Source organism: Neofelis nebulosa, chromosome X (assembly GCF_028018385.1).
Source record: "Neofelis nebulosa isolate mNeoNeb1 chromosome X, mNeoNeb1.pri, whole genome shotgun sequence".
In the NCBI taxonomy this organism is placed as follows: Eukaryota; Metazoa; Chordata; class Mammalia; order Carnivora; family Felidae; genus Neofelis; species Neofelis nebulosa.
This window is the reverse complement of record NC_080800.1, coordinates 93,217,348-93,244,345: the sequence shown is the minus strand read 5'-3', so window position 1 is coordinate 93,244,345 and position 26,998 is coordinate 93,217,348. Positions and strand designations below refer to the sequence as shown.

General features: G+C 37.0%; 1 pseudogene; it reads left to right on the top strand.

The window, feature by feature from the left end:
- Positions 1-6,751: 6,751 nt before the first annotated feature.
- LOC131502122 (glyceraldehyde-3-phosphate dehydrogenase-like) lies at positions 6,752-26,625 on the top strand (annotated as a pseudogene).
- Positions 26,626-26,998: the final 373 nt, after the last annotated feature.

The window sequence follows — 26,998 nt, the reverse complement described above, 5'->3', positions numbered from 1 at the left end:
CAACTTCGGCTCAGGTCACGATCTCGCGGTCTGTGAGTTCGAGCCCCGCATCGGGCTCTGGGCTGACGGCTCAGAGCCTGGAGCCTGTTTCAGATTCTGTGTCTCCCTCTCTCTCTCTGACCCTCCCCCGTTCACGCTCTGTCTCTCTCTGTCTCAAAAATAAATAAACATTAAAAAAAAATTTTTTTAATTAAATGAGGTAAACTGACGTTGTTTAGTATAACATTCCGAGCCTCACTCAAATTTCTATACACCCAACACTTCCCTGAAACCATATATTTCCCCCTCATACCACTTACCAGAGCTTTAGAATTCACATGTAGCTTGTGTGTATGAATATTAAATTGAAATATTAAAATACTTCTTATAAGTATTAACTATGTTCCTTGTCTTCATTAAACCACAACACCATACCTTCCTAAAAACATTTCTTTCTAACCCTCCAGTTCCACAAAGCTGCTTTGTTGAAGGCAATTTATGTCATAAGTATAAAACCTAGCCATGTTTTGGTACTTTATTTTATTTTTTTACTTTTTCGTACTTTAACTCAAATTTTCTGCAGCCTTTGATACTATCAACTGGCCCCTCAATGCTACCTTGGAATGCTTTCACTCTTTCAGTTTGCAAGATATTTCATTATTCTCTTTCGTGATCTACTTCTCAAATTGCTGGTTGTTTTTATCCCTGGTAGTTTTAGCTTTCTCCAAACGTTCTCCAAACGTAAGCATTTACTAAAGGCCGTGGTTCCTAAACGTGGAATTACTCTTCTAAACTATCCTGGTGAACTCTTATACCCTCAGTTATCTTCTCTAGATCTATAGGTTTGAATTATTCTTTCATCAGAGTTCAAGTTCTCTGACGTCAATTGTCTACTGAACATTTCTACGAACGTCCTCATTTTTCCCTTGAACCTGCTAATTCTCTCAGACAGGGATGGGAAGCTCAGCCATTTGGTCCAGTCCTTACCTAATGATTCAGTTATCTAGACCTGTCAATCCTTCCTCTTCATTTCTCGTGTGCATCTATAGTTCCCACCTTCAAATTCTTAGTGCATGATAGTACGAAATAATATCTCAGCTCATGCTGTGACCACAAATTTAAATAACCACACTCACCCTAACCCTATGTCATGCCAGTTCTACCCATCCATTCCTACGAGCCCAACAATACAACAGCCTTTTACTCTCTCCTATGGACACTAAAACAATAAACATACCAGCCCCAGTCACATACTGATGCCTTACTACCAGTTAGTCTTTGGCTCACTAATAGTATATATTCAGATACCAGTGTTTCTTTCAAAAGACCATAAGCTACTTTGTAATATGGACCCCTGCTCCACCCACAACTTTTAATTAGGCAATAGTGTTAAGATTTTTTAAAGCATGGTATCCTGGGGGATCCTTCTATATTGCAGTATCACAGTTCAATTTTACCTCATCAATATCACATATAGAAAGGAATATATGCTCATAAATATTTTCAAGACATAATAATCATACTTCTATGATCATGTTACTCTAGAATTTACAAGGCGTTTCCCACCTATTAACCTCATTTGCACATCTCATAAGACCAGATGATGATGTTGGTATACATTTTCACACATTTTATGCATAAAGATGCTAAATTTTTGAAAAGCTAAATGATTTTCGAACTCAAAAATTAATGTCCTTTGATACATCCATCAACTTCTGTGTACTATTTCCAAATACAGAGAAACCTAGAAGATGTTGACCGCAATGTTTCTTAAATAATGTCAAATAAAGGAATAAATATATTTCCAGTCAATGGATTTTTCAGCAAAAATTAAAAACTAATTCATCAAAGATTTACTCAATACTTACACACTGAGCGAGACATATAATACCTTTGCTCTGATGAAAATTACATTTATGTGGGGAGAGTCAGGAATTAAAATTAAATAAATAAAGAAATAACTCCTCTTAGCGGGTTCATGTAATGTTTGTCTTTTTGTGAGTGGCTTATTTCACTTATCACAATGTCTTTAAGGTTAATCTATGTTGTAACATATGACAGAATTTCCCTTGTTTTGAAAGCTGAACAATATTCCATTTTCTATATATGCCACATTATCTTTCTCCATTCAGCCATTAACGGACATTTAGATTCCAACGTCCACATCTTGGCTACTGTGAATAGTGTTGCAAATCTGTCTTCAAGATCTTATTTTCAGTTCTTTTGGATACATACCCAGAAATGGGATGGCCAGATCAAACCGTAGTTCTAATTTTAATTTTTTAAAGATCCTCTGTACTGTTTTCAAAGCAGCTGTACCATTCTGCAGCCCCACCAACACTGTGCAAGGGCTCAAATTTCTATACATCCTCACTAACACTTGTTATTTCCTGTTTTTTTTTTATAGCGGTCATGCTAATGGGTGTGAGCTGATATATCATTGTGGCCCTGTTCTGCATTTCCCTGATGCTGATGATGAGCACATTTTCATATACCTGTTGGCCCCTTGTGGATCTTCACTGCATAAATGTTGATTCAACTCGTTCGCCAACTTTTTAATCAGGTCTTTTGATCTTTTGTTATTGAATCTTACACATTCTTTTTATACTATGGATGTTACCCCTTTATTTGGTATATGGTTTGCGAATATTTTCTCCCATCGCATAGGTTGACTTTTTACTTTCTTGAGTGTTTCCTTTGTTGTGCAGAAGTTTTAAAGTTTGATGCAGTCCCATTTGTCTATTTTTGCTACCGTTACTTGTGCTTTTGGTTGTCATATCCAAAAACAAATCACTGCCCATTCCTGTGTCATGATGATTTCCCCCCGTTTTCTTCTAGAGGTTTTATCATTTCAGAGCTTATGTTTAGGTTCCTAATTCATTTTTTGAGCTAATTTTTGTATATGGTATAATACAAGGGCCCAGTTCCATTCTTTGTCATGTAGATATCCAGTTTCCCAAAAGACTATCCTTTCCCCATTGGGAAGTCGTGGCACTCTTGTTGAAGATCAGTTAACCATACATGTGAGAGTTTATTTCTGTTTTCACTCTTCTATTCCAATGGTGGAGATGTCTGTCTTTATCCAATGTCATATGGTTTTTCCTACCCTGTCTTTATAATATGCTTTGAAATCAGGAAGTGTGAGGCCTCCAGCTTTGTTCTTTTTTCTCAAAGTGTTTTGGCCCTTCAGAGTTCCATTGGGATTCTGTATGAATTTTAGGATTTGTCTTCTATTTTTTAAAAAAGTCACTGGAATTTTGATAGGGATTATGTTGACTCCGTAGATTGCTTTGGGTACTTCAGACATTCTAACGGTATTAAATCTTCTAATCCATGAACATGTGATATCTTTCCATTTATTTGTGTTTGTTAATTTCTTTCAGCGTAATTGATTGACTGATTGATTTTAGTTTCTAGTTGACAACTCTTTCTCCTCTTTGGTTAACTTTATTCCTAAGTATTTTATTCTTTTTATAGCTATTATAAATGGGATTGTTACTTTAATTTTTTTTCAGATTGTTGTTAGTTTATAAAAATGCAACTGATTTTTGAGTGTTAACTTCTATCCTGCAACTTTATTGAATTATTAGTTCTAAGAGGTTTTTTCATAAATTTGTAGGGATTTCTACATTCAAGATCACGCCATCTTGAAAAGAGATGATTATACCTCTTCCCGTTTGGATGCCTTTTATTTCCTTTCCTTCCCTAATTGCTGTGGCTAAGACTTCCAGTACTATATTAAAGATGGCAAGAGTGGGCATCCTTGCCTTGTTTCTGATTTTACAGGAAAAGCTTTTAGTCTTTCATTATTGAGTATAAATTAGCTACAGACTTTTAATATATTTTCATTATTACATTGAGATAATTTCCTTTTATAGTAGTTTAAGTGTTTTTATCATGAAAAGATATTGAATTTTGTCAAATGGTGTTGAGATGCTCATGTGATATATTTCCTTTTTTTTTGTTAATGTGGTATATCACATTGATTTGTATATGTTGAACCATTCTTGCATCACAGGGATATATCCCGCTTGGTCATGGTGTATGATTATTTTAATGTGCTGCTGACTTTGGTTTGCTAGTATTTTGTTAAAGACTTTTGTGTTAATATTCATCAGGAATATTGGCCTGTAGTTGTTTTTTTTTTTTTTTTTTTCTTGTAGTATTTTTGTCTGGCTTTGATATCAAGGTAATTCTGGTCTCATAAAATAGGTTTGGAAGTGTTCTCTCTTCTTAAAGATTTTTGGAGAAGTTTGAAAAGGATTGATATTAATTCTTTTTGTTTTTTTTAATTTTCTGGAAGAATTCACTAATGAAGCCATCTGGTCCTGAGCTTCTCTTTGTTGGAAGATTTTTTTAATTACCTTGATAATTTATTTTAATTAGTCCAAACACATGACAAGCAAAATTTGAAGTAGTTATAAATCACTTCCTGCATATTCTCAATACATGTGTTTAATTTTCTCTGACAGCCAGGCTAAAATGGCACTTCAATATTGAAAAGATTTAATCTGAGTACTGGAGCCACCACTGAAACAAGGTTTTAAGCCACATAAATGAAATATAAAAGGGACAAAATATCACAGGTTTCCTCACCTAATACGAAGATAATTCAAAAGCATAAATAAAATGGTGATCCTAAAATTAAAAGAATAAAAGTATTTATCCTTTACCACGTATTTCATAGGTAACTGTTCTTTTATTACCCATGAATAAAAGTCACAAGATTACACTTCCCTCCATTTCCAAGGCAGGCTCTAAGGGATGGCTATGGCATTTATGGTTCAGAGTCCAAGGAAATGACCTCATTCCAGTGTTGCTATGAGAGGCAAAGATAATATATTATAAAGATATATTCTTACCATTGCATTTCCAGGTTTTCTCTATCTTTTCATGTTGTTGAGGTAACATTCTAAGCATTTGGTCACTGTGTTTCATTTGATTATCTACTGCAGGCCAACTCTTACAGTGAGAAATAGGAATCTAGCAATCAATATTGAATGCGCTCAACCTTTAGGAAACTCATAGTGTTCTGTTACCAAACTCAACACCCAAAAACCAAATAATCCAAGTGAAGAAATGGGCAAAAGAAGTGAAAGGGCAAAAGATGTCTCCAAAGAAGACATCCAGATGGCCAACCGACATATGAAAAAATGCTCAACATCACTCACCATCAGGGAAATACAAATCAAAACCACAACGAGATACCACCTCACACCTGTCAGAATGGCCGACATGAACAACCCAGGCAACGACAGATGTTGCTGAGGATGCGGAGAAAGAGGATCTCTTTTGCGCTGCTGGTGGGAATGCAAACTGGTGCAACCACTCTGGAAAACAGTATGGAGGTTCCTCAAAAAACTAAAAATAGAACTACCTTACAACCCGGCAAATGCACTACTAGGTATTTATCCAAGGGACACAGGTGTGCTGTTTTGAAGGGACACATGCATCCCAATTTTGATAGCAGCACTAGCAACAATAGCCAAAGTATGGAAAGGGCCCAAATGTCCATCAACTGATGAATGGATAAAGAAGATGTGGTATTAATCAGCAATCAAAAAGAATGAAATATTGCCATTCACAACTACGTGGATGGAACTGGAGGGTATTATGCTCAGCGAACTTAGAGAAAGACAAATATCATATGGTTTCACTCATATGAGGACTTTAAAATACAAAACAGATGAATATAAGGGAAGGGAAGGAAAAATAATATAAAAGCAGGGAGGGGGACAAAACATAAGAGACTCTTAAATGTGAAGAACAAACAGAGGGTTCCTGGAGGGGTGGTGGGAGAGGGCATGGGCTCAATGGGGAAGGGGCATTAAGGAATCTACTCCGGAAATCATTGTTGCACTATATGCTGACTAACTTGGATGTAGATTAAAAAAATAAATTAAATAAAAATTAAAAAAGAAAAAAAAGAAACTCATAGTGTTCTGAAGAAGGCAGCCACGCACATGAATTTTCCTTTGGAAGTGTCAAGGAAAGAGTAACTAATTTCAACTATGGGGTAAACAGGAGGTAGTATTTGAAACTCTACTCATCTTTTTTCTCCTTTTAGTTCAATCACTCCTAGAACACAATGCAACATTTACTTACGTCTTATACAATAGCAGTTGATATTTACTGAGCACTTAATATATGCCGCTCTACAGATTAATTATACAACTGACCCGAATATTGGCAGAGGTAACTCTGGCTTTTGACATTTAGATAAATTAATTTAAGCACGTATTACTCATTCCTTGCAGCCTATCGTTCTCCCCAAGATTTCTGCTCTTCTAGGGACTTACTTTTTCACTTTTAGCTCCAAGCCCCTGATTTCACTCATGTCTGAACCTTCTTCTCTAATATCATACCACCCTTCTCTTCTTTGTACTAAACCATTTATAAGAACTATTTACAAAAGACATTTGTGTGGGTAGCATATGAGCAGGTAGAAGAATTTTACATTGCAAAAATACCAAGAAATCAGAAGTACTTATTTGTGGTATTAAGCCTTCAGCCACCCTAATACGGAACACTTCCAGCCACTTATTTATTCATAGTTCAGACTTGCAAAATTTCACTTATCTCTCTCTCTTCCTTCTCCTCATGACTAAAAATCCTATTCAATTCTCAAGCAGAGAAGTTAATTATTTCCTACTTTTTCTAAACCATGGTTTCAGGACCATAATTCCATAGCTAAATAATTCAGGCTCTCTGCTCTGCCCCATTCAACAGACAGTACCTTCTTGTGCAATGCCAGCCACACCTCTGAGACACAATGGTGAAAGTGAGAGTAAATACATTGGGCCATATTGGGCACCTGGTCACCAGGACTGCTTTTAACGGACAGAGTAGATACTGTCACCATCAATGACCTCAACTACATGGTCTCCATGTTACTGTATGACTCTTCATGTGGCAAGTTCAATGGCACAGTCAGGGCTCAGAATGGGAGGCTTGTCATCAGTGGAAAGCCCATCTCCATTTTCCAGGAACAAGATCCTGTCAACGTTAAATGGGGTAATGCTCGTGCTGAATCTGGGGTCTTCACTACCTCGGAGAAGGCTGGAGGGCTCACTTGAAGGGTGGAGCCAAAGGGTCATCCTTGCTGTCCTTTCTAGTGATGTCCCGTGGTTGTGATGGGCATGAACCGTGAGAAGAATGAAAACTCCCTCAAGACTGTCGGCAATGCTTCTCGTACCACCGGCCCCATTAAGAGCACAGAAGAGTCCCTCAGCTGCTGGGGAGTCCTTGTCTCAACTGGATCCGACATCACACAGCGAATATCCCGACTTTGACACTGTTTCTATCCCAGACTCATGAAGGGGAAAGGCTTAGGGAGCCCTACTTTGTCATGGGCCACCAACAAAGTATACTGTACCCAGCCTAAATAGCTTATTTTTCTAATTAAAAACAGTTCCCTTAATAAGAAGAATTCTGTTACCAACTATTTAAATGGTGTATTTTCACTCTGCTACACATATTTTGTTTAGTTTACTTTTCATGATAACCCAGTGAACTAGGTATCATTCATTGTCTCCATTTTATAGATTGGAAAACTAATGATGAATAAAGTTACTTGAAGCTGGAAAATCACAGATCCAAGAACAGAATCAAACTCTGATGCCAAAGACCTATGCTGTGATGTGTGTGTGTGCATGTGTGTGTGTGTGTGTGTGTGTGTGTGTGTGTGTGTGTTTCTACTTATATATCCTATCCTACTTGATTAGGAAAAATCCCAAAGCCTGGATCTGCAAAAGAAGTCACTTTCACTTATCTAGAGAAGTGTATTGCCAGTAACTTATAGAATTGAAGCCAATAACCATCACTTTTTTTTCTACCCCCGGAATTTAGTGAAAAATTCACGCTTTGTTTGTTTGGTTTGGGTTTCTGTTTCCACATACTACTATTCTCCGAGGGAGAGAAAACACTTGACAAGCATGCTCACAGAATCCTAAGCTATGACTTCTAATTGAAGAGGGGTTGTTAACAACTTCCAGATGTTTTCTAAGCATATTCTTATATAAATACAACATTAATTACCAGGCAATTTGAATACTCCCCATTAGAAGCTATATTAAGATCTGATTCTTTGAGTAAAGTTTCCACCTTAATGTCATCCGAAGATGCAGCAATAACAATTGGTTGGTGCTCAAAACGTAAGTGGACAGCTGAGAGAATTATGATTCCTAACACCGATGTTCACAGTAGAGGGAACACCTCAACTCGATGCCATTTACCACTGGAGCTTCCCCCAGGGTCTCAGAAAGATCTTCAGTAATTGCTTGCTACATTGAACCAAACCTACGAAGAGCAATATTTCTAATACGTATGTTCATATTGCCAACATTTTGATAAAACACACTTCTCCCACAAGTAAATGAGAAAGACCTAACTTAAAAAAGAAAGTTGAGGGGCGCCTGGGTGGCTCAGTCGGTTGAGCGTCCGACCTCGGCTCGGGTCATGACCTCACAGTTCGTGGGTTCGAGCCCCGCGTCGGGCTCTGTGCTGACAGCTCGGAGCCCGGAGCCTGCTTCGGATTCTGTGTCTTCCTCTCTCTCTGCCCCTACCCCACTTGTGCACTCTCTCTCTCTCTCTCTCTCTCTCTCTCAAAATTAAAAAAAAAAAAACATTAAAAAAAAAGTTGATTGCTAATAAAGACAATTTTGAGTCTGATGGAATTTCTGAATTGAAGGACACTTAAGCCAGATATCATTAACCGTCAAGGTGGTAGGTATGAAGAATTAAGCCATGCCACCTCGAAAGCACATGGAAGATTTGTAGTTGGATTAGCTTCGTGTCCCTTGTGAAGTTTCACAATTGAAATCACAGATGTAAGGAGGTGGCAGCCTTTTCTTTAAGCAGGTCAAACAGTGGTCACATTACAAATGACATATTGAAAATGACTTTAAGGATGGTCTACTCAAACCCTTTCGTTTATAGATAAGAAAGTTGAAAGCCAGAGCAGTTAAAAGACCAAGGTCCCACAGCTGGTTACAGACAGAACGTTTAGAACCACACTTGCTCAGTTCAATCGTCTTTTAAGAAGTGATTATTTGTGTTTTTGAATAGTTGACATTTTATTATTGTTTTATTGAATTATTTTAAATGATGATATCTATGTTACGTGTGTGTGGTAATTTACATTTTTTAATATTTATTTATTTTTGAGAGAGAGAGAGAGACTAAGTTGGGGAGGGGCAGAGAGAGAGGGAGACAGAGAATCCAAAGCAGGCTCCAGGTTCTGAGCTGTCAGCAGAGCCCGACGTGGGGCTCGAACCCACGAGCTGCGAGATCATGACCCGAGCTGAAGTCAGACGTTTAACCGACTGAGCCACCCAGGTTCCCCATGTGTGTGGTAATTTAGAAGCAATTTATCCTGCTATTTTCCAAATAGCGTTACCTCTGTCAATTGCATCTAGAATCTGAAAGCATAATTATCAGTTTCTAATATACCTTAGTTTTTGTATACTGTTGCAAGTTGGGCTCAAAACTTTTTAAATGCCAAGTTCCTTAACTTGATAAATATCTGGAGTATGCTCTCTTGGAAATCATTATAATATTGATCTATTAGATAATAATATGTTAATATTAGATCTAAGTAGACCAGACAGAATTTTCATTCTTTTAATAGCAATACAAGAAATGAAATGCAGAATACACATGAATTTTTGTCTTATTTTAGTGATCATTGGCCGTCATCCCATCATCAATTAGCAATGATATTTTCTACATTTCTACTGCCTCCAGTAAAGTACCAGTAACGCCCTTTCACATTCTGGGTTATGGGTTATGTTGCTGAAAGACATTTGAACCCTCTATTTCTCTAACAGGCCCTGAGGTGGTTTGGGTGTTATTTCCATTTTCAGCAGATAAAAGGAGTCATAAGCTTATAGTGTGTCATTTCTTTCTGAGATGCAAAGACGAGGATACACTCATAGGGGCACAAGTAATTTTGGATCAGAGACTGGAGGGCATAACACAAAGCCAGGGAAAACCTCTGGAGAGAGAAAGAAATATAAGTTCTCCAAGCAGAATTAGAGTTGTAACAGAGACAAGGTAGAAATAGAAATCCTAGAGGAGTCCAGTTAATAATGGCCCTTTTAATTTGGTGGACATCATTTTGGTTCACTTTAAATATGTTGCGCATTCAAAATACAAGAGATAAGAGACGCAGGTTATAATCAATTTCAGTATTACTTTAATGAAGAAGATGATCAGCTGGAGGTAAATTTATGCAACTGAAATTTCCAGGGCACTTGATTTTAATAGATTTATTGAGTGAATTTCAAAATAAGCCTGCCAAGGTTTATAACTACTCATTTCTATGGCCATATTCATGCCACATTTTAGAAACTCTACTGAATTCTTTTTCCAAATATATATATATATTTAGTTTCGAATAAATCTTAGCACACGTGAAAATGTCCGGTATTGGCAGAAATCTGTTTTAGATGTTTTCAAAAGACATGCGAATGAATCATTGTTTTGTAAAAGTTTGCTAGCAATTTAATGTCTTACGTAGGGATCTATTTACAGATAACTTCTAATAGCAGCAAGATACCAAGTATGGGGTATAGAAGTGGTTCACTCCAGGTGCAGGCACCGAGGGAACGTACCGCTGTAGGAGAATTTAAAAATAACGATAAAATTCCCCAAAGTTATTTTTTTCTAATATCACCATGCACCAGAGATTATGAATGACATCAGTGATAAAATCTTCCTGAGCCAGACTGCTCCCATTGCCTATCCTTCCTTTAGAATGCTACTCTCTAACAGTAAGTGGTAAATATTTGTGCTAACTTGTAAATATTACTTATGAATGTACAGCCATCCTTCCATCCTTTGTGTTGATATCGTTGCCAGGGCAGTGCAGAGTTCCCTTGAAATAGCTGTATTACAGAGAAAGACAGATACCATATGTTTTCACTCTTATGTGGATTCTGAGAAAATTAACAGAAGACCATGGGGGAGGTGAAGGAAAAAAAAAAGTTAGAGAGGGAGGGAGCCAAACCATAAGAGACTCTTAAAAACTGAGAATGAACTGAGGGTTGATAGGGGGTGGGAGGGGGGTGGGTGATGGGCATTGAGGAGGGCACCTGTTAGGATGAGCACTGGGTGTTGTATGGAAACCAAGTTGACAATAAATTTCATATTAAAAAAAAAGAAATATCTGTATTAAGAAATTTCTAGGAGCGTCTCGGGGGCTCAGTTGGTTAAGTATCCAACTTTGCCTCAGGTCATGATCTCGCGGTTCATGGGTTCCAGCCCTGTGTTGGGCTCTGTGCTGACAGCTCAGAGTCGGGAGCCTGCTTTGGATTCTGTGTCTCCCTCTCTCTCTGCCCCTCCCCCACTCGCTTGTGCTCTCTCTTTCAAAAATCAACATTAAAAAATTTTTAAAAAGGAATTTCTATGAAGAAATCTGTATTGAATAGGCAGCAAAAATATAGAGGAGGTGTATATAGATCAATACTTATTACCTACACTTAAAAATTTTCCTCTTTATTGGTTTAAATGTTACAGCCTATAATGTATATACATCTTCAGTAAACAGCTTGATACAGTTTTCCATGTATATGTATCAGTATAAACATATACATGGAAAACTGTATCAAGCTTTTTATATAATATATATAGTAGTATTATATAATATATATATATAGCTGTTTATATATATAATTTTCACCTAGATCAAGATATAGGGTATTTCCATTAACTAGATGTTCCCTTTGCATCCTTCCCAGTCAATACCTAACCCCCAGAGGTAACTACTAGCCTAACCTCTATCCCTGTGATAGATTAGCTTTTTTCTGACTTGCTCATTATATAAATTTAACCACATAGTGAATAAAGAAAAAGGAAAAAAAAGGGAAATCTGTATTTAGAAATGTTCCTTCCATTCTTTTGAGATGAAGTCCTGTGATGTTTTTCATTCTTATGTTGTGTCTATCCCATATGGACCTGTGATCTGGCTCTTATCCAGATCAGCCCCCACCAAACATCTTAATGCCCCTCAAAACCATTAATACAGCTGTTTCAGACTAGAGAGGAGCAGGCTAGGCAAGCCTTGCTATAATTCTAGTTCCTTTCTTTCCCTTTAATTCAGCATAATTACAGATTCCCCAAACCTTCATTTTTCATTAAAATATCTAATGCACATTTGCTGTGTTTATGGGATACCCTGTAAACAAATGGTTAAATGGTCAAATAAGCTTGGGAAATGTTGCAGAATATATTCTACTTTGGGGAAATCAAAAGCACATTAAAGGCACTGAGAAGTCCTATAAGAAAAAAAATGGATATACATTCATTGAACCCAGTGTTTTCAAGCTTACTAGGAAAATTTTTTTGCATACCAATTTTAAATATCCCATGAAATTAATGTTCTCTAGTAGGAGCTATGGGATATGCGGGTCTAATTACTTTATTATCACTTTATTGAAAAGCCATCCGTACGTTACATGGGCGAACTTGCGTCTCTAATAAATCACTTTCAATACTGCTGGCATTTTAAACAATTTTGAGCTAAATGTGAGACAGTTTCATGATTATAAACCATACTATTATTTAAGGGAAGCCTAGCTTTGACTAAACTAGAAATGAGTGCCTTTATACAGCACATTAAATAACGTTGTGGATATGTCCTCCAGAAAAATACCAGAGCAAGTATAGTTGTGAATTGTTTTTAATAGCATCTTCAGATAAAAGCTGGGCAGACATGGGGCGCCTAGGTGGCGCAGTCGGTTAAGCGTCCGACTTCAGCCAGGTCACGATCTCGCGGTCCGTGAGTTCGAGCCCTGCGTCGGGCTCTGGGCTGATGGCTCGGAGCCTGGAGCCTGTTTCCGATTCTGTGTCTCCCTCTCTCTCTGCCCCTCCCCCGTTCATGCTCTGTCTCTCTCTGTCCCAAAAATAAATAAATAAATAAATAAAAAAAAAAAAAAAGCTGGGCAGACAACATTAAATTCCAATTCAGAGATAACAATCTACCAAAAGGGAGCTGGTGAATTACACATATGCTTATTTTATTATTTTTATTTTTTTATTAGAGAATAAAGTGGTATATATAATTTTCTAAATGACAGCAACTTATACATTTAAGCTCCAAAACTATTTCTCCCCCTTATTTAGTCATCTCTGGAATGAATCTTCCTAGAATTCAACTCATTTAACAAATTGTATTACACCTTTTTCTTGATTACTTGAGGCACAAAATGAGTGATATCACTATTTGACAATATCACTATTGCCACTATGCCTACTATTTCCTTTCTTCTGAGCAGATGTCTTTTCTGAGAACATCTGGTTCAATGCTTCCCTATCAAGTTAACTTTAATTTGCATGTGATCTTAAATCGACGGGCTTTAGTTTCTCCTAAGCGGCTGCTGAGGTCTTGATGGAGAGGTTTCCCCCCTTGAATGTGTAGTTATGTTGCAGATAGCTGTTGGATGCCATGGAGGGAGATGGGAAATGATAGGGAAAGGAGAGCAGAGTGGACTAGTGGGAGGATTCCATTGTGGTCGTTGAAAGAATGCACTTTGGTATTCCTGAATTCTCGTACTGGCTTCAGTACTAACTAGTTGTTACCTCTGGCAAATTACCTAATTGGTGAGCCTCAGTTTTCTCATCTGTAATACACAATCACTGTGTTTACCACCGTGTAAGTATTAAAGGAGATACTAACTGTCGGATAAAGTTGCAGGTCAGAACTAGGTTGAGAGCCACAATGATAGCATACATAAACAGTACACAGACATTGGGACTCTAGAAAAGCAACAAGTCAAAAGCCAAATGACAACCAAGAGCCCGAGGGAATATTTTCTGGCCAAAGCAAGGAAAGAGTTCTAAAATACAAGCCAAGAGTCACCTCTTTATGAGACAGGACTAACTAGTTAAACGTGTATGTTTTGGAGTCTGGCAGAATTGGTTTTAAACCAAGGTACTGAAACATACTAGCTTTATTACGACAGTCAAGTTACTTACCGTAAACCTCTTTTTACACATATCTAAATGGGATAATATTGTACCAGAGGGTAGTTACGAGAAGTATGCAAACACACACACGCACACACTTCCTTAATGTCTGGCTGTAAAACCCAATAAATAGCCTGGCTTCACACATTCCTCCGTTGTAGCACTATAAAATATGTGATAAACGAACATCTTCACGTTGCTTACTTTTCTCCAATTTTATGTCATAGAAGGAGTCTGGCCATTGTAAAATTGCATTTGGCGAAATCCCTAGTGAGTGCTATCACCAAAAATTTAGGACGGAGAGTGAAAATAAAAAGTCAAAAGCTTTAAATTTGGCATATTTGGACGCTTGGTATTTTCCTTAGTTGTTCCCCCGCCTTGGCTGCAGGTTCTAATTACCTGAGGAACTTTTAAAGATCCCAACGCCCAAGCTACACCCGAGACAAAGTAAATCAGAATTTCTGGGTGTGGGACCCATGATCAGTAATTTGTAACCTCCCCAGGTGATTCCAACATGCAATCACGTTTGAGAACTGCTGCTCTAGATTAGCGGTCGTCAAATCTGACTGTGTTAGACTCACCTGAATACCTTTCAGAGTTTGTTCCAGAACCAGCGGGCACGTACTGGGGACCTGCTATAGGTCAGGGATGGTAACACACGGTTTAAATATATTGTTTTCTTTACATTTTACAATATTAGAACACGAATTCATAACATCCCTAATCTTCAACAGAACCCTATGAGGTAGGTATAATTTTCTCATTTTAGAGACTTTAAATTCCACAAGGAGTTATGTATCTTATTTGCCTTATCCTCAGAATCTAGCATAGTACCTGGCACAAAATAAACAAGCGATAAGCATTTGCTTCATGAGTAAGCAAACAGAATCTCATGCGAAAAAAAAAAAAAAAACGCAGAGAATTTAAGAAATTTTCCAAAAGCTGCAGAGGCAGGATGGAACCTGCTTCAGGAGCCCATGCTTTCCACACCCTGCCACATCGCTTTTCTTGTTTGCCTGTGGAACTGTATCCACTTTCCATAACAGCACCAGCAGGAATCACGTAGGTAAACTTTAAGACTGTCGATGAAGTAATTCATCTTTTTGTGCCATCGCAAGCGTCCCCCAGAGCGGTCCTAAAATCCACTCCAGAGCCCCTGCTTACACTCAGCAATGCTCACATAGACTATAATCAACCTTTATGAGTTGGAAGGCAAACCCAGCTAAACTCAATCTCTTTCCTCCATGACCATCTTAGAAGAATCCTAGACAACTCTAATTTCTCCCTTTATTTGAATTCCTAAAATACTTTTCATTTCTATTATTTATTTTGGTACACATTACCTCCTGTCACATATATGTAAGTTTCACGGAAGCATGCTCTGTATTTCCAGTAGAATTATGAAATCTCTAAAAGCAGATAACGACAGCATATACTGTGTCTCAGACCCTGTTCTAAGCACTTCATATATATTATCCCACTTATCCTCAGAATAACCAGTTGAAGTAGGTACTTTTAATATATTCACAAATGAAAAAAACAGTTATATTGAAATAGTTGTCAAAATATTTTCAAATTTATACAATACAGTAATATATTTTCTTCCTTATAACAAATTTGGTACAAGATGATCATCAGGTCTACAAGGATCATAAATTTGACATAAGATGAGCTCAAATTTTATTTCACTATAATTACAACTTTTTTATGCGCATGGAATTATCTGCGTTGTCTATTGCTGACAAAGTCATAGGTATGGTCTCTTTATTCTAGTGCTCTGTTGCCTACTTTCAAAATCAAAGGAAATGCTAATTTTTTGGAGATGGGGGAAAAAGAGATGTAATTTTCCCTTTCCAAATTCACATACCAGTTGAATTTAATTAGCAGAAACCCAGGATCCATGAACTCCAAATTAAGATCTCCTGGCCCCAAAACAGTTATTAGGCATTGAACCACCTGCTACTTCATATGCTCAAATCTTTATGTAGGGAAAAATCAAGTTAGAAGATGTACTTTACTCCTTATTAGCTTGGAAATATATTTTGGTTGTAGTCACATCAATTATTAGTGAACATTTGAATCAGGATTTGGAGTACTCCATTAACTGGGTTAGTCTGTGAAGGAGTTGAGAGATATTCTAAGGAGAATTGGCTTGTACCTTTGGTAATTTTCCCAAAATTTCATCACTGTTCAGGAAATTGTAAAAGAAAAACAAAAAAAAATTAAAATTGCAACCAGTGCTAGCTAGCTTCTATTTTTACACATAGCATCTATTTAACCACAAAGGTTGGCATTCAGTAATATACATTCAACTTTTCCTTAAAGTACAAGTTCAGCCCACAAAAAAAAATGCAGATTTTTTTTTTTATCTCACAATAGGGCAAGATACTGATAAAAGTCACAACCTTAATGGTGCTAGTAGGATCTTAAGTCAGCTGCCAAATCGAAATCGGTATCATTCTTATTAGAGTGCCAACAAAATTTTTCATGTTATAAATTGCAGAAAGAGCTTTATTTTGCTTTGGATAAGGTAATTCATTCACGATATATTCAGGCTAATGAATATGATTTGCTGCTGTATTATATATATACACATACATATATACATACACATATACATATATAAAACATTTTCTTTGGGGAACAAAATAAAACAGAATTCTATTAATGTATCTTTTGAAAAAAATAAACATGTTTAAATGTTCTTGCTAGTCTTTACTAAAGTTCTAAAACTAAGTGTTTGACCTTTAAACCTGACAGATGGCAGCTCCCCCCACCACCTGCTTTTCATTTTTTTTCCATCTCATTTGGCATAGTTTACGGGCAACAGGGAAAACCTAGCTTTCTTAGCAGCAAATCAGACCAGATCTTTCATTTCAAACAGATCCAGTTAATTGAAATACAATGCAACTTTGAAAAGTACAGGGACATAAACCAGCAGAAGAAGCTACAACTTGAGAGGTAATTAATTGCAACTTCTTTATGTCAATAGGGTTGTACTCTAATTGTTAAATATGCACTCATTAAAAAGGTACATTATTCAGGCTCTTCTATGGAATTCCCAATGGAAGTTTGGTTTACTGAAGAAACTTTGGCGCAGAGCAGGTATCATGAGGTCACTGACGATAGGATTTAAAATGAAATAAGCAAACAAACAAACAAAAAACAAATGGAAGCTATTAATATGAGAACAGGGTTACAATGTTCACAATTTTGCCATGTGGCCCTTCAGTACCATGACTTAGTAAGTTACTTAGCAATATCCTACGGAATTATCTTCTTTGTGCTGTGTTCATAGAACACATCACATCCAAGTACTTTGTTATACCTTCATGGGGTAGGCAATAAAGCCTTAGCTTAGAGTCACAAATATTTAGTAGTGCCTGTTTTATTTTTCTAATGTTTATTTATTTTGAGAGGGTGGGGGAGGGACAGAGTGGGGGTGGGGAGAGAATCCCAAAGAGGCTCCACACTGTCAGCAAGGAGCCCAATGTGGGGCTCAAACACACAAACTGTGAGATCATGACCTGAGCCAAAACCAAGAGTTAGATGCTTAACTGACTGAGCCACGTAAGTGCCCTTAGAAAAAAAAATATTTTAGTTGTTGAATTATTAGTGAACCAAATAACAAAATTGTGGAACTAGAACATTACTTACTTATTTCCTTACTGCATGAATAAGAATTTAAATAAAATCAGTAAAGCAAAATGATGCTAATTTCAAATGAACTAGGATAAATAAAAAGTCAGAACAAATTTATCCATGAACAGGAAATTTCAGTCCCAGAACATTAGTCAAATAGGAAGAGGCTCTGAAATTTTCTCTTGGTCAATTTTTCATGTAAATATTGATTCCAAAGACACAGAATGAAAACAAATAATAAATGTTTTATATCAATAATCTATTCTATTTTTCCTGTTAAGCATCTACTGGAAGAAACTGGTTTCTTGCTTGTTTGTTTGCTAGATCACTTTATATTTTTCAGGTTTTCACTTAAATTCCAGTTAGTTAACATACAGTGTAATATTAGCTTCAGGTGTACAATATAGTGATTCAATACTCCCATACATCACCCAGTGCTCATCACAAGACCCCTCCTTAATCCCCATCACCTATTTAACCCATCTCCCCAACCACCTCCCCTCTGGTAACCATCAGTTTGTTCACTATATTTAAGAGTTTACTTCTTGGTTTCCCTCTCTTTTTTCCCCCTTGTCTCATACAGTATTTGATTTTCTCTGACTTATTTCACTTAGCATAATGCTTTCCAGTTCCATTCATGCCATTGCAAGATTTGCAATGGCAAGATTTCATTTTTTTATGCCTGAGTAATATTCCAGTGTGTGTGTGTGTGTGTGTGCGTGCGTGCGTGTGTGTGTACCTCCTTTTCTATTTTCTGGGCAAATACTTGGTAGTGCAATTGCTGGATCGCGGGGTAGTTCTATTTTTAACTTTTTGAGGAACCTCCATCCTGTTTTCCACAGTGGCTGCACCAGTTGGCATTCCCACCAACACTGCAAGGAGGTTCCCCATTCTCCACATCCTCACCGACACCTGTTGTTTTATCTGTTGTTGATTTTAGCCATTCTGACAGGTGTGAGGTGATATTTCATTGTAGTTTTGATTCGCATTTCCCTGATGATGAGTGATGGTGATGTCGAGCATCTTTTCATGTGTCTACTGGCCGTCTGTATGTCTTCCTTGGAAAAATGTCTATTAATGCCTTCTGTCCATTTATTGATTGGAGTATTCCATTATGGGTGTTGAGTTTTATAAGTTCTTTATAATATTTTGGATACTAAACCTTTACCAAATCTATCATTTATAAATATCTTATCCCATTCTGTATGCTGCCTCTTAGTTTGTTGATTGTTTCCTTAGCTGTGAACAAGCTTTTTCATTTTGATGAAGCCCCAATAGTTCCTTTTTGCTTTTGTTATCTTTCGCCTCAGGAGAAATATCTAGAGAGAAGTTACTGCTTGTGGTCTCTTCTAGGATTTTGATGGTTTCCTGTCTCACATTTAGGTCTTTCATCCAATTTTAATTTATTTTTGTGTATGGTATAAGAAAGTGGTGCTGTTTTCCCCAAAACGTGTTTTGAAGAGACCGTCTTTTCCCACTGGACATTCTTTCATTCTCTGCCAAAGATTAATTAACCATATAGCTGTGGGTTCATTTCTGCATTTTATATTTTATCTACTGATCTAGGTGTCCATTTTTACGCCATTTTTAGCATACTGTTGTGATGACGACAGCTTTGTAATATAAAGTCTGGAATTCTGATGCTTGCAGATTTGCTTTTCTTTTTCAAGGTCGCTTTGGCTATTTAGCTATGGAGTTTGTTGTCAGTATTTAGGTCAATTTCTGGGTATTTCGGATGATTTGGTAGTTATGTAGTTGTACTCGTGGGATGAGGTGAGCCTAGGGTTCTCCTACTCTGTCGCCGTCTTACTCCCTCCTAAGAAATTTGGTTTTAACAGATTTTACTTCTCATGGTAATGGCTGATTATTACTATCATTTTGTAGTTTAGTCTATGAAATTAAATTTAAATACAAAGTTTCCTATGGTTCACAAATCTATAATGTTTTCTATCTACAATGCAACATGCATTTTGGACTCTAATACAATATTTTAGGAATGGATGGACTTACTAAATGCATCTTGTGAGTTCTTCATGTAGAGATAATCCAACACTAGAAGAAATGCAACCCAAGTATAACTGTCACACTGATGTGTTGCCACTAAGATTTGATATTCACTAAACTCCTACAGGTGGCATACTTTACACTTGGCATTTCCTGTATTTTTCTTATTATTCCTCACAATAACATTACAAAACAGATTCATTTAAATAACTTGGCCCAAGATAAATAGGAAAGCCAAAACTATAATTCAAACCTGACTCCAAGCTTCCTGCTCACAACTTCCAAACTGCATTCTTTATCTTAAAATTATCTCTGAAAAGTGCAATACTCTGCAATGGGCATTAATAACAGAGACAGACAGAGAGACGGGTAGAAAGAGCCGGAACTTCCAGAGAGCTGAAAAGAGTGTGTCGTTATCAACTCCCAAAATTTCCTCCTCTACATATGTGAAGTGAGTTCAGAACTATGAAGATTTGACACCAAAATCACACCTCAGCATCACTTCAAGACGGAATGCTGAAATTACAAAATGACCGAGGGAAGCAAAGTGAAATCAACAATACTGAGCACACAGTTACTTACACTCACGCCTCCATGACTCTTCCCTGCCACAGGGCTTTGTGATGAGCAATGCAGACTGGGGAAAGCTGTGAGGGGTACTGTGGCTAGAGAGGCCTCAACGCGATTTGGAATGTGCACCTTTAGGTGCACTGGCCGCCTCACGACGGCGACCGATCGTCGTGACGCGACAACCTGTCGCCAGATTAAACCAGCTCTAAGTCTGAACACAGTGATAAAGGGTTCAGGGAAGTCAGAGTACGGAGTACAGGTAGGAAATTTCAACATAAATTTGGTTTCAAGGGCCAGAGGCAATTTGTAGAACTACGTAATATTTAAAAGGACAGTTTTACAATCCCTTAGCTCCTGGGGGGAGAATAAAGGCTACAAGGAAGGAAAAATCAGTCCGTGGCAACTACATGACGTTGGGAATGAAGAAAGAAAAAATGGAAATTTAAAGTCCTGAAAAATACAAGGTAAACTTAAAACCAAAGATTCACAACATTCAAAACCCCTCTCTCGCCATCAAAGTAAACAAAATAAAATTGAGAAATAATGGAGAAATAAAACACTACTACAGAACCTAGACTTTGCTAGACTGACAATAAAGGGCAATGTTAAACTAGGAATCTTATAAATCACCCCAAGGCCATAAAAGCGGGCAAGAGGGAAGTAAATATCCATGCAGAAATATTTACAAAATTAGGAATGAAATTTCACTCAACTGAGTATATTAACCCTGAAAAACACCCTTGAAGCAGAATAGAACTGTAACTCTACACTACAAAAAGAATTAAATATATTAAAACAAGCACTTAAGAATACGAAAAAAAAACAAAACAAACATGAGCAACAGGAAATCTCATGCTTTGCTGCTTGGAATGAAAAATGGAATGATATGGCCACTTCGGAAGGTGATTTAGCCATTTCTTACTAAGGTAAACACAGCCTTGTCATACAATCTAGCAATCACGATCCTAGGTTTCAACTGATTTGAAAACTTATGTCCATACAAAAACCTACACGCACATGTTTATAGCAGCTTTACTTAAAATCTCTAAAGCTTATAAGGAATCAAGCAGTCCTTCAATACATGAATGGAGAAACAAATTGTGCTCGATCTTTATAATAGAATACTATTCAACAATAAAAAGAAATGAACCATGAAGCTATACAAAAACATGGATAAACCTTAAGTACACATTATTAAGTAAAAGAAGCCACTCTTTAAAAGGCTACATACTGTATGATTCCATTTATATGACATGCTGAATAAAAGCAAAGTTCTAGAGATAGCAAGTGGATCAGTGGTTGCCATGTGTTTACCGTGGGGAGGGTTGAATAGCTGAACCACAGGACTTTTGTGAAGGAGGGGCAGAGAATGACTTTACTCCCCCTTCCTGAGAGTGGACTGCACATAATTACTTCTTTCTAAAAAAGAAAAAAAAAAGGAGTAACTTTGCAGTGGAGAACCATGACAAAAGATAATTCAGCTAGGTGGCTGAGGTTAAGATCAGACCTAAAGAGCCATGAAAACTAACTATATTATGGTATTCTGGATGTGATCTGGGAATATAGAAAGAATGTTAAATAAAAATTAAGGGAATATAAATAAAGTATTGATTTCTTTTAATAATAATGTAATAATATTGGCTTATTAACAATGACAAATATACCATGGTACAGAAAGATATAACACCAGGAAACTGGGTATGGGATTTATAGGAACTCCATACTATTTCCCTAATTTTGCTATAAATTTAAAACACCCATAAGATATAAGGTTTATTTAAAGTACTAAGCTATTTAACAAAGAAAGTGTGAATCAAGGATTGTATATCCAGCCAAGGTTTTCTTTAAATATCAATGTTACTAAAATAAAATTTCAACATAAAAGAATAAACATAAAACCATGGTTGCCAGGTGCTAGGGGTCAGGGAAAATGGGGAGGGGTTGGTCAAAGGACACAAACTTTCAGTCATAAGATGAATAAGTTCTAAAGACCTAATGTAGATCATGGTGACTATGGTTAATAATACTGAATTGTACACTTGAACTTTACTAAGACACTAGATTTTAAGTTTTCTCACCACATCAAAAAAAAAAGGTAATTATGAAAGGCAATAGATGTGTTAATTTGCTTGACCGTGGTAATCATTTTACAATGAATACATATACCAAACCATGATATTATATACTTTAAATATTTACAATGTTTATTTGCCAAGTATACCACAATAAAAATGGAAACATTTTTAAAAAGAATTTAAGGAATTCTGCGCCCATTAGCCTTTCTTGAGGAATCTACTAGAGGATGAATTTTTATACAAGTGATGACAGAGATAACTTCAGCAAAAGGACTAATGTTGAATATTTTAAAACGTACATATAAAACTAATACCTGAGTGAAGATGAAGGTAAAAAATTAATTTATAAATGTTATGTATTACAAAACAATTAAAATTATGCATCTAAAAATAAAAGAGAGAGGAAAAAGGAAAATAGAAAATGCTTATAGTTGTATAGCATGGGTGGGTTTTAAAGAACACTGGAGAAAACACACACAGACACACACACACACACACACACACAAAACCAAAACCAACAAACCAAAAATGCAAACTACCAAACCAGAGAGTGAAGGGTTAAATAAGAAAACAGGGGAACAGGGCACTAAGCTTATTTTTTTTAAAAAACATAAGCATGGGTTAATATAAATACAGACATTTCCTAATTGGGTCCTTTGACAAGATGTAGACACAATGACAACCCAGTAGCAAAGCATACCCTTGGCCTAGATCTTGCTTTCTAAATACCACTTTCCAATGAAAGAAACTAGAGCTCATTGGAAAAATGGCTGATTTTACGTCTGCAGTAAGTGAAAGTGAAAATGGGCTTGTAGCATCTTATCGTGCCAGAAAACAAGATTGTGCTCAAGAAACACAAGGATGGAAGCATGTCAAAGGAACACAGGATCAATCTCAAGGAACTCCAAATGGCCAAAATTGGAATAAAATAAACAGTATACAAAACAGAAGAGACTCATAAATATGGAGAACAAACTGAGGGTTGCGGGAGGGGTTGTGGGAGGGGGGGATGGGCTAAATGGGTCAGGGGCACTAAGGAATCTACTCCTGAAATCATTGTTGCCCTGTATGCTAAGTAATTTGGAAGTAAATTTTAGAAAAAAATTTAAAAAAAAACAAGTTAAAAAAAAACAGTATAGTACTATGTACAAAAATATTTTAATATTTATGTTTTATTATATAAAATATAAATTAGGGATCATTATATACAGTATTATGTTTTATATATTATATAAATTTATTTGGAACAGCAAAACAACATTAGATTTTAATCAAAAGTATAAAATAAATATACATGACCCTATACTGACATAAATAAGTTATTGGATAAATAAATAAGCCGGCTACATGGGACAAATCCTTAGATAAGAATTCTAAATATACATAAGTATTCCCTGGAAAGCTAGATCTTAATTTCCCACACTCTGGAGTATGGAATGGACTTATTATTACATCTAAAGCATAGAATACTATAAGTATACCATACTTATAGAATACTTACTATCTTAACCACTTTGTTCTTTATTTTCAAGATTGCTTTGGCTACCTAGGGTCTTTTGTGTTTCCATACAAATTTTAGGACTGTTTGTTCTACTTCTGTGAAAAATACTGTTGAGATGTTGATAGGTATTGCATTGAATTTGTTGCTTTGGGTAATATGCATATTTTAACAATATTAATTCTTTGAATCCATGAGCACAGAATATCTTTCCATTTATTTGTGTCTTATTCACCTTCTTTCATCAATGTATTACAGTTTTCAGTGTACAGGTCTTTCACCTCTTTGGTTAAATTTATTCCTAGGTACCTTATTCTTTTTGGTGCAATGGTAAATGGGATTGTTTTCTTAATTTCTTGTTCTGATACTTTGCTGTTAGCATATAGAAACATAACAGATTTAAAGTTTTTGCACAGCAAAGGGAACCATCAACCAAATGAAAAGGCAACATACTAAATGGGAGGAAATATTTGCAAACCATCTATCTGATGCAGGGTTAATATCCAAAATATATAAAGAACTCATAGAACTTAATAGTAAAGAAACCATCAGTCTGATATAAAAATGAGTAGAGGGCCTGAATAGACATTTTTCCAAAGAAGACATACAAATGGCCAACAGGCACTTGAAAGATGCTCAACACCACACTAATCATCAGAGAAATGCAAATCAAAACCAAAATGAGATAGCACCTCACACCTGTCAGAATGGCTATTACCAAAAATACAAGAAAAGTTAGTGTTGTTAAGGATGTGGAGGAAAGGGAAACTTTGTGTCCTGTTGGTAAGAATGTAAATTGGTACAGCCACTCTGGAAAACAGTAGGGAAGATCCTCAAAAAAAAATAAAACAGAACCACCATATGAGCCAGCAATTCCATTTCTGGGTAGTCACCTGAAGAAAACAAAAACGCTAAGGCAAAAAGATGTATGCACCCCCTATGTTCATTGAATCATTATTTATAATAGCCAAGATATGAAAACAACCTAAGTGTTCATTGATGGATGAATGGATGAAGAAGATGTACACATACATAATGGACTACTACTGAGCCACAAATAAAGAATGAAATCTTGCCATTTGTAGCAACATGGATGGGCCTTGAGTATATTAAGTGAAATAAATCAGAAAGACAAATACCACATGATCTCACTTACACGTGAAATCTCACAAGCAAAATGAATGAACAAACAAAACAAAAACAAAGCTCATAGACATAGAAAACAAAATGGTGGCTGTCACAGGGCAGGGGGTTAGGAGTTGGGTAAAATGAATGAAGTAGGTCAAGAGGTACAATCTTCCACATAAAAATAAGTCATGGGATGTAACATACAGCACGGTGACTATGGTTAATAATACTATAGTGTCTGTTCGAAAGTTGCCAATGGGAGTAAATTTTAAAAGTTCTCATTATAAGAAAAAAATTTTATAACCTTATGGTGATGGATGGTAACTAGACTGATTGTGGTGATTATTTTACAGTGTATACAAGTTTCAAATCATTACATTGTACACCTAAAACTAATATAGTGTTTTATGTCAATTATACCTCAATTAAAAAATCAGTTCTCATTAATCTATAGAGTTCAAGCCCCCAAAAAAATTGCAGTTGTGTTTTAACAACAGTAAAATTACAGTAGAATTTATAGGAAAAAGTAGAGATTTATAAGTAGGCAAGTCAATCTTGTAAAGGAGAAACTAAAGTTCTTGCCTTCTGATGTCTTAAAACAGAGTGCAGGATCATTGCAATCAACACAGGGTAGCATTGGTATAAGAACACATATTAAAGAAATACTCCAGGTGCTCTACACCTCCTCATTTGACAGATAGCCACATCTTTGGGTGCAGTGCTAACCATGTTGCTGAACATAACGGTGAGGGTTGGAGAAAGCCAATTTGGCCCTATTGGGTGCCTGGTCACCACAGCTGCTTTTAACTTCGGCAAGGTGGTTATTGTCACCATCAATGACGCTTTCCTTGACCTCAACTACATGGTCTACATATTCTAGTATGATTCTACCCATGGCAAATTCCACAGCACAATCAAGGCTGATAATGGGAAACTTGTCATCATCGGAAAGCCCATCTCCAACTTCTAGGAGATCCCGCCAACACCAAGTGGGGTGATGCTGGTGCTGAGTATGTTGTGGAATCCACTGGGGTCTTCACCACCATGGAGAAGGCTGGGGCTCACCTGAAGGGTGGGGCCAAGAGGGTCATCATCTCTGCCCCGTGTGCTGATGCTCCCATGTTTGTGAGGAACATGAACCATGAGAAGTATGCCAACTCCCCCAATATCGTCAGCAATGCCTCCTGAACCACCAACTGCTTGGTCTTTCTGGCCAAGGTCATCTGTGACGACTTTGGCATTGTCCTCTGGCCAAGGTCATCTGTGACAACTTTGGCACTGTGGAGGGACCCATGACCACAGTCCACGCCATCACTCCCACCCAGAAAACCGTGGACGGCCCCTCTGAGAAGTTGTGGCATGATGTCTGAGGGGCTTCCCAGAACATCATCCCTGCTTTTACTGGAACTGCCAAGGCTGCAGGAATGGTCATCCCTGAGCTGCACAGGAAGCTCACTGACGTGGCCTTCCGTGTCCCCACCCCCAACCTGTCAGTCATGAATCCAAACTGACACCTGGAGAAAGCTACAAATATGATGACATCAAGAAGGTGGTGAAGCAGGCATCAGAGGATTCCCTCAAGGGCATCCTGTGCTACACTGAGGACCAGGTATCTCCTGTGACATCAACAGTGACACCCATTCTTCCACCTTCAATGCGGGGACTGGCATTGCTCTCAATGACCACTTTGTCAAGTATGACGATGAATTTTGCTAAAGCAACCAGGTGGTAGACCTTATGGTACAAAAGGCCTCCAAGGAGTGAGAGACCCCAGTGACAAGAAGAACAGAGGCCCTCAGTTACTGGGGAGTCCTCTCCCCAACTCATCCCTCAACACACTGAGAATCTCCTGACCTCTACACAGTTTCCACCCCAGATCCCCTGAAGAAGGGGAGGGGCTTGGGGACCCCTGCATTGTCATGTACCACCAATAATGTAAACTGTACTCAGAAAGGGAAAAAAATGAAAAACCAAATACTCTGATGGAACAGAATAAGGAAAGCAAATACGAATAGATTCACATATGTGTAAGAATGTGAATATAACATATGACAGAATTAACAGCACAAATCAAAAGAAAAAATTGGTTCAGCAAATTATGTAGGAAGATCCGTCTCATTGTAAGAAAAATATAAAC